The sequence below is a fragment of the Athene cunicularia genome, assembly GCF_003259725.1.
Source record: "Athene cunicularia isolate RWA chromosome 1 unlocalized genomic scaffold, athCun1 chr1_part1, whole genome shotgun sequence".
Lineage (NCBI taxonomy): Eukaryota > Metazoa > Chordata > Aves > Strigiformes > Strigidae > Athene > Athene cunicularia.
In genome coordinates, this window is record NW_020799091.1 from 5,693,275 (window position 1) to 5,708,243 (window position 14,969).

The window sequence follows — 14,969 nt, forward strand, 5'->3', positions numbered from 1 at the left end:
CCTGTGATAGGTTGACATGAGTCACGAGAATCCCAACAACGGCTTTGTCCACAGCCAAGAGGATATAGTTTTAATGTCTGTTACGTTTCCAGAGGAACTTGGGAACTCTCAAAGACATAAGACAACAACACTAGTATTACTGTGGGAGTTTTATGGTGCAGCGCTTACAGCTTTGCCGTTCAGAGCTGCATTAGTGGTAGAAAGGTTCTTAACCTGTGGAGTATTGGCTCCTCTCTGGGATATTGTCTTTCTGGAGTCAGACAGAGGGTTCTGACTATTCACAGCCTGTTAGCAGAAATATGTAGATCTTTAGTCTGTTTTTTTTTTTTTTTTGAGAAACAACAGATTTAGGGATTTTATATTGGCTAAAAAAGTTGACTCTGTTCTGGAGAAGCTGAGGTGTGATGTCATGACTGACTCAGCCAACCTCAGTGTTTGCCGTTGCTGGGCTGGGGGGCTGCACAAACCTAAATTAAATTCCTGTCCCCTATCTTCTGTTGTCAGATGAACGTGGGTAGCTATGCAGGCAGGTTGTCTTATCCCCAGTCCAGCGGAAAGCTAACCAAGGAAGGGAGGAAGGAAGGTGCAGAGAAAGGGGAATGGGAAGAGGGAAGACATGTCCATGAGATCTACTTCTGTAGTCCTTGCTTCCACGAGTTGGCTCACTATCTATCTATCTATCTATCTATCTATCTATCTATCTATCTATCTATCTATCTATCTATCTATCTATCTATCTATCTAATCTATCTATCTATCTATCCATCTATCCATCTAATCTATCTCTCTCTCTCAGACATATTATATGAACTGGACAGAGTGACCCAATCCATCTTCTCCATCTCAGTCATTATCTTACATATTTCTTCATGTATCTTCTTGTTTCTTTCCCCACAGAGATGTGCATTTCAAATATTTTCATCCTCACCAGCCTTGCTGCCCTTCTTTGAATATTCCTTTCTCTAGTTCTGCTATGTTCCTCTCCAGACCAAGTGATCAGAGTTGTACACAGTGTTCCAGAGGAGAGTGTAACAGTGATTTACATAAGGGCACTGTGATACCTTTGGTAGTATACAGAGTGTGTATTATCTGCATCCAAAGGACTGTCCCTCCTATCTTAGAGTCCCTGAGAATTTCTCAGGATTTAATGATGCTGTTGATACATTGCCCGCTTAAATGTGCTGTAGCCCACAGCTGAAAGACAAAATTTGTATGAGTATTCTCTCTTCCCTTCCTTCTACTTCCTTGTGGCTAATATGGATGCATGGTTGGAAAAAATCTCCTGCTTGATTCTCAAGTTCCCATGCCCGCCAGCTCCCAGGCTCATGCCTGTGCTGCCTTAGCCCTGCCCCTTACCCCTGCTAATCACAAGATGGTACAGCTCTGATGAGCCCTGACTGATCCAGGGGCAAATTCCCTGCTCTGCTGATGGGTCCATGTGTCGTCATTGAATCTTATGGGGTCTTTATTCATTCTGAGTAACTTTAGACATCTGCAGCATAGATCAACATGTTCAGTGGGAACCCTTCTTATGTCAGTATGGAGAAAGAGGCATTTCAAGGTAAGAGCCATCCCCATTTCAGGTGCAGACTTCAGAATAAGAGTTGTGCCTCTGAAGTGCATCTCCTGGACACATCCACACTTTAGATGTCTACATCTGGTTAGATGAATCCTGCCCTAACTCACAATCTCCATCTGAATTACTAGTGTTCTCTCTCCTCCTGTTAGAGTGCAAATCTTTTATTCCTGCCCAGCTCTGGTGTTAAGGTGCATTGAATTTCATTAGGCATATCAGACATAACAGAGCAACAAATAAGCAATCAAAGCTGACCTCGTAGATTTTGCTTCTACCTTCTGTTAATCTTTTCCTTCATGACATCAGAAAAAAGAGATAAATGGCCACTGTTCTCTCTCTTTGCATCTACTTTCCAAGTGATGCTTGCAGATTTCATTAACCTTCCCTTTTTGAATATTACATCTCACTTTCTGTTATTATAAAAGCAAACGATTAAAGTAGTGTCTGATATTTTGTATAAATAAATACATATACACATATATTTTGCTTTGCATTACTGTCATGAAAAGGGGGATATTTTATGTTACGTTGCTTTCTTAGGGCATTAATAGCATAGTTATTATCCTCATATGCCTGACACCTGAGGGTTTCACTGGCGATTTACATTCTCTTTTTCCCCAGGGGTAGGGAAGGCAGTTCCAAAGACCTGATGTTAGATGCATTCATCCATCACATTTGCCTGCAGAAGTAGCTGGCTATTTCTCTTCAGAGCTGTAGCTCTTCAAGGAGTCTTATGCCATTAGTTTTCATTTCAGAGTGGCATTGTGCCTGGAAAAAGGAGACAGGAATACCTGAAATTCATAGGAAGAAACACATGGATGTACATGGTCTGAGCCTGCAGTGCCATAGTGAGGTATTTTGCTGCCCAAGGACATTTCCTGATTTCAGCCTTTTCCTTTCCCCAACTTTTCCAAGCTTTGCTCTGACTCCTCACCCCTTCATTTACAGGGGTTCTTTCTAGCATTGCAGTGGATCTGCATTCTCTTCTTTCTCATCAAGAATAGTGCAGCAAGACCCACAAAGATACGTTTGCCTTCAGTGGCATCCCCTCTCATATGACTTGATCAAATGCCTTGGGGCTAATTTTGGAAGCTGAGATCTGCCACTGCTCTTACAGGAATCATAGGTTAGAAACCCCTATAGCCTTTTACATCAGGTTTGTAGGACTCTCTTATTTGGTACTAACAATAAATAACAGTCTCTAGAAAATTTTGTTGTTAATTTTTCTGGGCAAAGTTCAGAAATGCCTCTGACTGCTTCTGGGGGTAGCAGAACTTCAAAGGGGAGCTTTGACATGCCTCGTGCTTCTGTGTGTTGTTCTCCTCAGCTGCAGCATGGGGATGGCCATCTGCTTCCACTCTAGGATGATGTGAGTTTTTTTAAAAAAATAGTTAAAAGTTCGATACCTGTTCCTTGAAATCAATGCTGTACTTCAAGGATTTAAAATTTATAACTTTTCTTGTCCACATCTTTATTTATATTGTTCTGAATACAGTGCTCTCTGATCCATCCTGAGAGCAGCTGCTAAGAAAAATCTCTGTTCCCTGGGTAGGAAACATATAAAGCAAGAGAATGAAAAGCTACAAATAGCATTTGAAATCGGTACATCCACCCTGTCTAGCAAAGCACTGACCATCCGTGCTGATGGGAGTTAGATGGCAAGAGGAAGATTAGAAGACATCTGCACCATAATCGACTCCAATGGGAGGTTACATAGAAATAGTGAGTATTTCTAGAAAAAACTATCTCACAGAGGAGAGGTTTTGATTCATTGAATCACAAAAAAACAAGTTTAGGAATTCTTTTTGGCTGTGAGGACTTTTACACTGCTTGAGACTGGCAAGGAAGGTGATAAACAGAGGGAGAAATGATAAATGGGAGAGTCCTGGAGAGAGGCTGCTGGGATTTGTGTTTTATTTTTGTGGAGTTGCTTCCCTGGTGAGCTGTAAGGAATGGCAAGCAGCACAAGGAGGGCAAGATCGTCTCTTCTCCCATGCAGATGACATGAGTGAGCATCTGTAGTTAGGAGGAGGAGGATTAGCTTCTGTGGGGCACCTCTGCTTTCTTCACACAGATGGGCTAGCAGCTGTGGGGAGTAAGGGTTGGGAGAGGGACCCCCACCTTTAGCCCTCTGTTTCTCTCCAGCATGCCAAGCAGAAGCAAGGATCAAGCATGGAGGGAAAAATAATTTATAGATGCTAACAGATGCCTCTCACAAGGAAACAAATTGTTAGCTTCAAGACACAGTGTGTTCCTAGTTTTGCTTTCTGCTCAGGATATTCTATATCCCTAAATGAGCAGAGGATGATGCCTTGCAAGGAGGTGGGAAGATTAACAAGAGTGGAAGTGGTAGAAGGGAAGGTAAAGGTTAGAAATAGGGAATAATAGTAGCAGAAAAAGATCCAGCTTGGAAAATGCAGTTTCATACATCTGGGGAAAAATAATCAGAGACTCAGCTGTTCTGCAGGAGAGAGATACTTAGAGAGGACTAGAAATGAAAAAAACCCCTAGAGATAGCAGTGGGAAACCATTTAGATGTGGGCTTGTATTGGCACTAAATAGTATGATTTTGGGGCTACACACAGAGGCAAAAACATTATCTTTCAGGGAGGTGATGATCCAGCTGTATATGCCACAGGTAGAACAGATCTCTGGCTCCGGAATATCAATACCAGACTGACATGGATGAATTGGAGGGAATTCAGAGGAAAGTGTCATTAGAAAGGAAAGGGCTGGAGAGAATTTTTTTTTATACAAGAAAGATCAAAAATGTATTTTATATGGCTTGGCAGTGATTTGAGTTGGAAAGAATAACATTCTACAAAAACCTGAAGGCAGTAAACAGTGAGGAGGAGAACATACATTTAGGGTAGCAGAATAGGTATACCTATAAAGGGTAAAAAGGGTCAAGGGAACATAGGCAAGAAAAAAAATCTTTGAGGATGACTGATATATATGATTGTGAAATGGCCCTAGGAGGGACATGGTGGATGTCCATGATGGGCACGTTTCAGTATCATCAGGAGCATGCAGACACCCCCAGGGTAACTCAGGTGCCAGAGGAAGTCTGGCCCGGCAGCACAGAGCTACAAGCAGATATCTCCAAGCAAGACATCTCTGTTAGTGGGCAACAGATATGTTCTTTGGTCCGTAATGGGGCTCTGCCCCAAACGTCTTCCAGGTGTGACTTGCTTACCCATTCAGTGTCTTCCGAAGAAAGCCTGGCTTGTAAGAGAACACAGAGGACAAGGGTGTCCTCCTGCCAAAGCTACCTCTCTTCTCTTTGATCCTGGGTCACATTCAGATCCCTTTCTGAGTTGTGCCTGACATGATCCCTCTTCTGCTGCAATCTTCGTCTTTCCCTCATGCTCTCTCCTGGTCATACTAAAGCCCGCAGAGGTCCCCTGGTTTTCCTACTACATGGCTGGTCTCTTTCTGGAAGGAACAAGCAGAATAGCAGACCTGGTTGCTGCAGCAGTCTTTGCCCTGATGAGAGCTGTGCCTCTTCCCCTCCAGCCTCCTCAAAAACAAATGTGAGTGCAGGGACCTGATTACACTGTTCAGGGCTCTGTTTTCCTTGCACTGATGCTTTGTCTGTGATATTTCTGCTTTCTTCAGAAGCGCTGCAGGCGTGTGTTTAGCACCACTGCACAAGTTCGCATCTCCTTGGCACCGGCTTTACCTCTGGGGTGGAGCTGGAGACCAGCATCCACAGACTGGTGGACCCAGGCTGGGCTGAGAGCGGGTCCTGGGTTATGGGGAGGGTGGGGGAAGGCCCTGGAATGCACCTGCACTTCAAGATTTCCAACCAGAGCCCTTTTGGTTATTTGTGACATCTATGGATAATTTTTTCAGTTGTTTCTATGGAGACTATGATGCTGCCTTAGATTGCAACTTCTATAGAGGGATTAGTAAGAGAGTGTGGCCTTTCACTGCAGCTCAGTGTTGAGCTCCAGAGCAGCATAGTAAGTGGAGGTCATTAACATCTGATAGCCATGTAGGGACCTTTGTATTATTCAGCAATTTGTATTCTTCACTGATACCAAAACCACAAAGAACAGTAGAGTGTCACTAGGGGGATGATCAAATTAACATCCCACATACTTTAGTGTGCTGTTTATCAGTGAATGGCAACCCACCCATGTTTATGAGGACACAATTATTTGGCTCTGTTCCTCCCTTGCTCCTTTCAGTTTTATTTCACAAACCCAACGCCCCACCCAAACAAGGATTTGAGTTTGGCTACTTGTGGGGGGCTCTGAGCTAAAGTGTTCATGGTGATGCGTCCAATTCCTCAGGAGAATGAGCTGGGGTGAGGGGCTCAGCCCCAGCAATCAGATCTAACCTCATTTTGAAAGAAACTGCACCCCAAACCTGAATGCAACGCTGTAAAGCCCCATGTGTTCACTAGCAGCGGTGACGAAGCTGCTCTTGACTGTGGAAAAGTATGAGCTAGGAAATGGTCAGGAGATACTTCACAATAGAAAAAAACCCCAACCTCTGGGGTACATGTAATGTTTGTTTCAGAAAGCGTTGCCTAGCCACTACCAAATAGACCATTTCACTCACAAAATCCGCAGGGTGGAATTTGTCTGTTAAATTTTAGCTGTGACACATCCTGTAAGGCACAAATGAGCAACACAATTATTCCGAAGCATTAAATGCTGAAGACCAGAGTCAAAACATCAGACCTATCTTCTCCTTCTGCTTTTGTACATTTAAACTCCTGTTCTTCCTGCTTTCTCAGCAATGCAAGGAGCTGTAACACTGCAGCACACTGTGGATGTGCTGTACAGAGAGGACAAGCTGAGATGGGAGGGTGACACGTCGCCAGGATGTCCCCCGTGAGCCAGCCATGCAGTCACTCCTCTCCCCTTTGGCGTAGCTTGAGGAGGCACAGGTGAAAATGTGAAAATTATATCCCCCTTGTCCCATCACAGAAACAGCACCTGCTACTGGTGGACTACAGCGTTCATACCACAAGGATGGGGTTAAAGCCTCGCTGCTGGCAGCAATCTCCATCAGCCCTCTGAGGCAGTGCCTGGCTTTGCTCCGGGTGACATGAACGACACACGCGGGAGAGCCCCATCTGTGCTGCGGCATCTTCGGCAGCCCCTCAGCTGGCAGAAGCAGCTATACCACTGGGTTCGTGAAACCCCGAGTAGGTCATGCCTGTTGTTGCTGCTGTCTTTAATTTGTGGTTCAGGGCTTGACAAGAAATGCAGCCTTTTTCTGCTGCATGTGGGAACAGGCTGTTGTGGTGAGTTTGACCTTAGCTGGACACCAGGTGCTCACCAAGCTGCTCTCTTGCTCCCCCTCCTCAGCTGGACAGGAGAGAGAAAATATAATGAAAGGCTCGTGGGTTGAGATAAGGGCAGGGAGAGATCACTGAGCAATTACCATCATGGGCAAAACAGACTCAATTTGGGGAAAATGAATTTAATTTATTATGAATCAGACCAGAGTAAGGTAATGAGAAATAAAACCAAATCTTAAAACCACTTTTCACCCACCCCTCCCTTCTTCTTTCGCTCAACTTTAATCCTGATTCCTCTATCTCCTTCCTGCAAGTGGTGCAGGGGGATGGGGAATGGGGGTTGTGGTCAGTTCACTGCTCCTTCCTCCTCAGGGGAGGACTCCTCACACTCTTCCTCTGCTCCAGCGTGGGGTCCCTCCCACAGCAGACAGTCCTCCATGAACTTCTCCAGTGTGAGTCCTTCCCAGGGGCTGCAGCTCTTCATGAACTGCCCCAGCGTGGGCTCCTCTCCCCACGGGGTCACAGCCTCCTTGGGGCACCCACCTGCTCCGGTGTGGGCTCCTCCCCGGGCTGCAGGTGGGTCTCTGCTCCCCCGTGGAGCTCCATGGGTGCCGGGCACAGCTGCCTCCCCATGGGCTGCCCCACGGGCTGCAGGGGAACCTCTGCTCTGGGCCTGGAGCACCTCCTGCCCCTCCTCCTGCACTGACCTGGGGGGCTGCAGGGGGGTTCCTCTCACCTGTTCTCACTCCTCTCTCCGGCTGCTCTTCTGCAGGTTCTTTTCCCTTCTTAAATACGTTATCCCAAAAGCGCTACCACCGTCACTGATGGCCTCAGCCTTGGCCAGCGGTGGGTCCATCTTGGAGCCAGTGGCATTGGCTCCATCAGACATGGGGGAAGCTTCTCGCAGCTTCTCATAGGAGCCACCCCTGTAACACCCTGCTGCCAAAACCTTGCCACACAAACCCAATACAGCTGTGAAGAGCAGATGTGTTTTGGGAGATATAATCTTAAATTTTCATGGCAAACTAGCAGCAGGGCAGGTCCTAAGTCATGTGATGACGTGGTACAACTTCATTCAGCCTTGTGGGATTCATTGGAAATTGCTTAGACTTTGTTTGGTTTTTCTTTTTTAGTATTAGTGCATATCAGAGACTTGCTGAAATGTCAGGTGTGTCTTGCAAAGGCTGGAAATCATAAAACCAGAGATAAAAAGCAATTATTTAAGACAAGTAAAATCCTGTACTTGCAATTTTTTTTGTAGCCATTACTTTGTAGCCATTACTTCGTAAAAAAGCCAACCACACAGTGGTCATTAAATAGCAGCTTGTATAACATTTCAGATGGATAGAAAGCCTCTTTCTTCTAAATTGTTGAAGTAGGTGTTGCTTAGGTCTGTGGTATCAGAATATGCAACCTACTGTATGACTAGTGATACTGCAGTGGGAGAGCAGCGGGGTTTGGGAAGTAGTGGAAGAGAAGGACCTGCTACAGACCAAATGCTGCACTGCCTATAAGCTGAGACCCTCAACAGCAGCCTGTAGGTCAAGGAGGTGCTGATAGGGGTTCCCTGTGTGCAGCCTGCCACCAATTGCGACCATCACCCACGGGGAAAATGCATGCAGCCTGCTTCATGCTTGTAAGCGTACTACATAACACTTGATTAACGAGGAGGAGGTGAGGAAGAGTGGTTGGAGCTGATCTGCTCTGGAAAACACTAGCCAGACTTCTTGATCTTATAAAGCATGATGTTGTCCAGTATTTAAAAAAAAAAAAAAAAAAAGTTGAAAAGCTTGTATCTGCAATAACCAAAGAAAGATTTATGTCAATAGTGGTCTTTGCATTGGAATAACAAATACTGTCATAGTAACATTAATTTTTGTAACAAGAAGTGTACTTGTACTCCTAGATCAGGATGATTTTGGTGACAGGCTGCTTAGCAGTTTTTTTGTTCTATTTGCAATGTAGTTTGGGGCAGCTGACCCATGGCCTATTTCTTGCTTCAATAAATCCTATCCCTGTGTTTCTCTCTTTTAAAGACAGATATAAAAAAGGACAGGCAGTAATTTAATAAACAGGAACTGTAAAGCAGAGCTAACAGAAGGGATTATTTAAAAGGTGGCATTAGTGACATCCTTGTGTCCAGAGTGGCAGAAGGGTTCAGTAAGGATTACAGCTGCCGAAGGCCAGGATGGACTTGACTTCTTACAGCTTTTATACTCGGGGGCTAGTAGTTCTCAGATGTTTCTTACCTTCTCTTGACCATCCTTTGGGCTCCATGAGATTTTAGGGATATTTTAGAGATATTTTGTTTTTTCTACTGCGGGTAGAGAATTTCTGGTTACAAACAGAAACCAGAACTTCTTGTACCCAACTATTATGTTGGGTGCAAAGTACACAGATTAGCGTGGCAAGTGTGACATTGGCAGAGATCCTTCGCAACTCTATCTATGTAAGGACAAATGCACTGACACTGCTCATGCAATGCTGACACATTTATGTTAGGATTTGCTTTATGGAGTAACACTAAAGGTTGGCAAAAGATAAAACAGGATATAAATAATTTCAATTTAAATTCCATCCACAGCTTCACACCATAAGGTCTTTCCCCTGAATCTCCAAATGATCCTAAATTCTGTAGTTTTGGGGAAGTTGGGAAATGTATTGGAACTTTGCAGCTGAAGATCATCCTGCTTAATGTCTACTATCTGATTGCACAAATAGTTCTATGTCCAGCACTGGATCTCTTCTGCGATTTTGATCAAATTTTTGAGAAGCGATTTAAATGTTTAATGGCTGCTTATATAAAAATCAATGGCAACTGTATCAAATTGGGCCAAATGTACTTAAAAACCCTTAATATGGATGTGGATCTTACTCTGGGCTCTCGTTTGAAAATGTTGATCAGTAATAAAAGTGACTAATAATAGCTTTTTTTGTGGATTCCAATAATGCCTGGGTACACAATCATCAAGTAAATGGATTTTTTCTTCCCATTATCTTCATCTGAAAGAGGACTGAGCTGTTAAACCAACCTAAATAATAAAGAAACATATAACATTCCCCAGGAAAGTGTTTGCAGCTGTGTTCTTTCACCACACGTACCATGAGGATTCCATTATAGTAAATTGGAGCTGTTAGTGTCACAATATTGCCATCATTACATGTTCAAAATATGAGTCAGATCCCCAGCACTCCTTGATGTTCTAATATCGTAAATGTGTGTGGTGTTTTACTTTCAGTTCTGATTTCTACGCCTTTAGAGGGGAAACTGCCTGTCCCAATAGAGTGTGAAATTTTAAGGGTCACATCCAGCCTGGAGTAGTGATACAGCCACACTCCTCCTTCCTCTTGACCACTCATGGGGACTTCATTTGCTTTCTCCTTCTAAGGTTAGGAGGTTTTTCTCTGGGCTCCTCTGTCTCCCAGCCTCATCAACACTGCCTGCTGCCTTTCACTGCTTTCTCATCTTTCTTAGTCTTTTCTCCCCCTATCCTAACTGTGACTCACTTGATTTCCTCTGTGCATCTCTTCCGCTTGTGGTCCTGCTTCGATGTGAGAGGTGGTGGTTACCCCTATGCCCCCTCCTGGTGATCTCTAGAGAATGGCAACCCCCTTTCTGGCATTAGCTGTTTTCATGATAAAGAGGAATGGTCGTCTTTCCAAGTGAGGAGCAACTATTGATATTGGTAGCTCTTCATAATGGTATATAGTGAGACATGTTAGAAAATCACAGAAATAGGGAACGTCCAGGGCAGTGAACAAAGGCAATGATTCCTTTTGTATTAAAAGACTTGACAAATGCAACTTTGAGCAGAACAAAGGTATTATATTTAGCAGATACTTTTAACATGTCTTCCTGACTGTCTCAAACTTCCCACGGCAACTGTTTTTTTGTTGCTGCTTCTCCTGATTGATAAGTAAATTAGTTCTTTTTATCCCTCTGAAGAAAGGGCAAGTATTTTTGTTTTCCTATTGAAGGAATTTCTGTGCCATTTTCTAATCTATATAAACATTGCACATATCTATGGATGCCATATATAATATCTATAGAGATTAGAAATATAAGCTAGGTGTTAAAATCTACTTCTGAATGTTTCCTGCAATAATGTACCAGTGTATATAGATTTTTAAAATAAATAAATAAATAAATGAATCAATCAATTAGGATCAGCTCTGGAACTGTGCCATAACCATATCTGTATCCCAAATTTGCTCCGAACAAAGTGGGAAGATTTTCACCAATAGGACTGCAATGTGGATGTGATACAGCACACAGAATATCTGCGGGTGACATGGCAATCACAGATAGCTCTGCGCAGAGTGCTAGAGAAGAAGGGATTGAAACAATGAGCTCGTTAGTGCTTCCAAGAAGCCTCTGCTGACAGTTTCATACATATACAATGAGAGCGGATGCAGGAGATATGGGGATGGCTACTGAGATTAAATCAGAGTATTTGCAAACATTATTTTGTTTCCCATGAAAAAAATTTCCATTTCTTCATTATTAGTATCTGAGAAATTAATTTCTTGTTTACCCCTCTGACCACTCCCACAAATGGAGATACACGGGATTTGTCTCCCTTGACTTTGGTAATAATATTTAGCTTTTTATAAAGTACAATACATTTTCAAAGACTTTACAAATATTATGGAACTAAGTTTCATTCATCTGTTGGCTCTTGCTCTCTTGTCAGTGAAATCTCATACCTATCTGATAGAGGTTCCCATAGCCACTTTATGAGTCTTTTATTGTTTTATTATGGCAGGGCTGTCTATGTGAATGTCTTGTCAGATTTAAGAAATAACTTTTAATTGCCTATTTGTTCTTGCAGTATTTTTTTCTTTAATATTTCATTTTTTTCCGTCTCAGAAATAGATTTGTTTGTGTCTGCTGTGAGCACCCATGCTGCTTTAAGAATGTAGTGAAGTGAACACTTATTTCTATGAACCATTAAACTGTCATGATGAGAATGTGGTTATAGGATCGCATGGCATTTTCTGCTGGATCAAAGCAGTCCCAGGGGCTCTGATTCATGATCCCCTCAGGTGCAAATAGGATGCTGATGTCGTTCCTACCTCCAGGTTGCAGCTGCTGGAAGAATGGCTGAACAGGACATACATATGAATGAAGTATATAAACTGCAGACTCGCCCTGCATACACTTTGCATTAACGCTCAGCTGTAAAGCGAGGGGCCCGAGCAGTAGATACCCACACTGTTTATGGCCATATCTGCTAAAGGGACTTTAACTCTTTCCAGCTCCTTGAAAGGAGGTTGTTGTAAGGTGGGTGTCAGTCTCTTCTCCCAAGTAACCAGTAATAGGATGAGAGGAAACAGCCTCATGTTTCACCAGGGGAGGTTTAGGTTGGACATTAAGAAAAATTTCTTCACCAAAAGGGTTGTCAAGCAGGGCAATAGTTGAGTCACCATCCCTGGAGGTGTTTAAAAGATGTGTAGACGTGGCGCATGGGGACATGGATTAGTGGTGGACTTGGCAGTGCTAGGTTTATGGTTGGACTTGATGATCTTAAGGGTCTTTTCCAATCTAGATGATTCCATGACTCTAACCTGTGGGAGAAGGATGGTACCTGTTGTCCCTTTTGCCACCCCATCTCTATCTTCCTGTGATCATGAGCAAGAGCCCTTACAGTTTTCATCTTGAGCTTTTTGTTAATCATCACAGTGCTCTGTTCAGCGTATTTGCATACCAAACACTTGCTACCTTTGCATCTCCTTAGGATGTAAGGTTCCTGATCCTAATAATGTCTTGTAAACTAAGCAGCTGATTCTTGCATTAAATATGCATAAATGACAGTAATAGGTGGGCCTGTGTATGTATGAGCATGGTAGATGTGTTGCACTGGGACCCTTTCTGCTCTCTCTTGTCCTTTTTACACATACATTTCTCCACCGACTTCCCTGGATCTTCTCTAGGTTTCATCACTGCCAACAGCATGCATACCATTGCAAATTGTATGGATTATTAATAGAAAACCAGCTAAGAACTAAAATAAAGCTCTATTTATGTTGCACTGGGAGATAATTCTCAGCATTTCAGTGAAGTGTGACACACAATTAAAGCTCCAAGTTGTCAAGACCTTAAAGCAGTAGTGTTTTAAAGAGGTACTGAATATAGCAAGGGATCAAAGCTCTGTGTTAAATTACACCCATGCAAGTCTCTACTAACTTTAAATGAGGTCACCTGTACTGGATTTACACTGCCAGAACTAGAGCAGGATCTGACCTAATCTGGTGCACATCACATGTGTTGGCATAAAGGCAATTTAAAAAGTGATTGGAAAGTAGCATGAAGTATTTTAAAAAGAAGTTTCTGAGATGCAAAGGTCAAAAGAAAACTCGAATGTCAGAAATATGTCTACAATCCAGGAGTGCCCTATACAACAGTATGAAGCTTTACTTTCTATACAATAATATGAAGCTTTACTTTCCTCTTAATATTTACAAAAGTTGTGTAACTTTCTATTTCTTTTTTTCCACTTCAACTTACAAATATATTAGTTTGGGGAAATATTGTGCACCACACTAATGTGTGAAAATTGAGGTGTAAATTAAAGCTGTTTGGGAAACTTTGGCAAAACGCTAATATTTTGTCCTTTTTTTTTTTTTTTTTTTAACAACTACAGCTTCAATTTTTCACCATTGACTTAAAAACAAAGATACTTAAAATAGGTACCAGTACTTTAGATAACTGTGTAGCTGCTGTTGAAGTAAATTTTCTCACCATTTTTTTGATGTGAGTTTTATATAGGAAAGGATGCAAATTCAGATTCAGCACACATTCATACAGACAGCTCAGGACAGGATGGATCAAGATTTAGTTGTCATCACCTTTGCTTTTACTTGTTTGAATCGAGCGTAAGAGAATGTGTTAACCCAATGGAATTACAAGGATAGTGAGAGTACAGAGCCAGTTTTGGTTTTTTTCTGTAGACGGATACAGTTACATTAAGGAATTTGCTTTTTTAACATAGTTACTGAACATCCTGTTGTGTCTTTATCTACTTCTGAAGCATATAAAGCAGCTGTGCTTCATTAGCTTGAAGTTATTATGAACGTAGAATATAGTCTTGTTTTGTGAGTGGAAATACTGAATGTTCAACAAAATGTGATGCCTGTAATCTGTCGGGTTTTTACTTTTTTTTTTTTTTTTTCAATGTAAAATGATATTCCCATTTTCATTCTGCCTCTAGACCTTGCTGCAGAAATTTAATACACAAGACCTGGTTGCTCTGCTCTCGAATGGGCCTCTTCTAAGATCTGCTAACTGACTGCACTTCCTTTGCACCTCAGCATTGTAAATGTTGAGCTTCTCTTTTAATAGAGCCTCCATGTCCTAAAAAAGGGGGTTATAGTTTAAATAAACTCGAGTTTTTAGGCACACTTCCAATGCACCGTGTGCCAGCTGTCAGACAACTGGCAGTGAGAGAAGACAGTTCTGTTCAGAGTGGGAGGCAGTTACTGGATGTCACTGGGAGGAACCCATGAAGTTAGTGCACTTTATATCTTATCCATGGCAAAAAAAAAAAACAACCAACAAACAAGCGGTGGGTGTATCTGTTGTGGCTTGTAAATTAGTATGGATGTAGGTTGCTTAGGTGTGGCGGTACAGTGCTTGTCATGTACTAAATTCACTCTGTCAAAAAGAGCTGAAACACAGCCAGGACCAGAGTGACCTCTCTCTAAGGTAACTCGGCACTGTTACTACTGCACCGCACAATCTGCAGTACCGAGTGTTACATGCAGTCCCCAGTGTTGCCAACTATTTGTCAGTATTCTGACAACCCTCTTGGTGCTCTTTCTTTCCTTATACCAAGGTGAACTTTCCCTTGCTGCAACTGTTGCCTCTTATCCTATCTCTTTACACCTCTGAGAAGAGTCTGACTCCATCATTTTTTACACCCTCAACTACATTAAGCAGCTGTAGATCATGAGATTTCCTCCTTCCTTCCACCTTTTTTTCTTAAGACCAAGTAAACCCGTTTCCCTCAGGCTCTTCTCATATCCCATGCCCTTCAATGTCCTGACTATCTCAGTGGCCTTCCCTGACTATCTCAATGGCCTTCCCTGTATTACCCCCAGTATGTCAACATCTGTGCTGGGGAGCCTGAACTGAAC

At 42.7% G+C, this 14,969-nt stretch overlaps 1 protein-coding gene across 11 annotated transcripts in view; it reads left to right on the plus strand.

Annotated features, from left to right (window-relative positions):
* DLG2 (discs large MAGUK scaffold protein 2) overlaps positions 1–14,969 on the plus strand; it is a 1,035,190-nt gene that overhangs the window by 73,559 nt on the left and 946,662 nt on the right. The gene's annotated exons all lie outside the window — the stretch shown is intronic.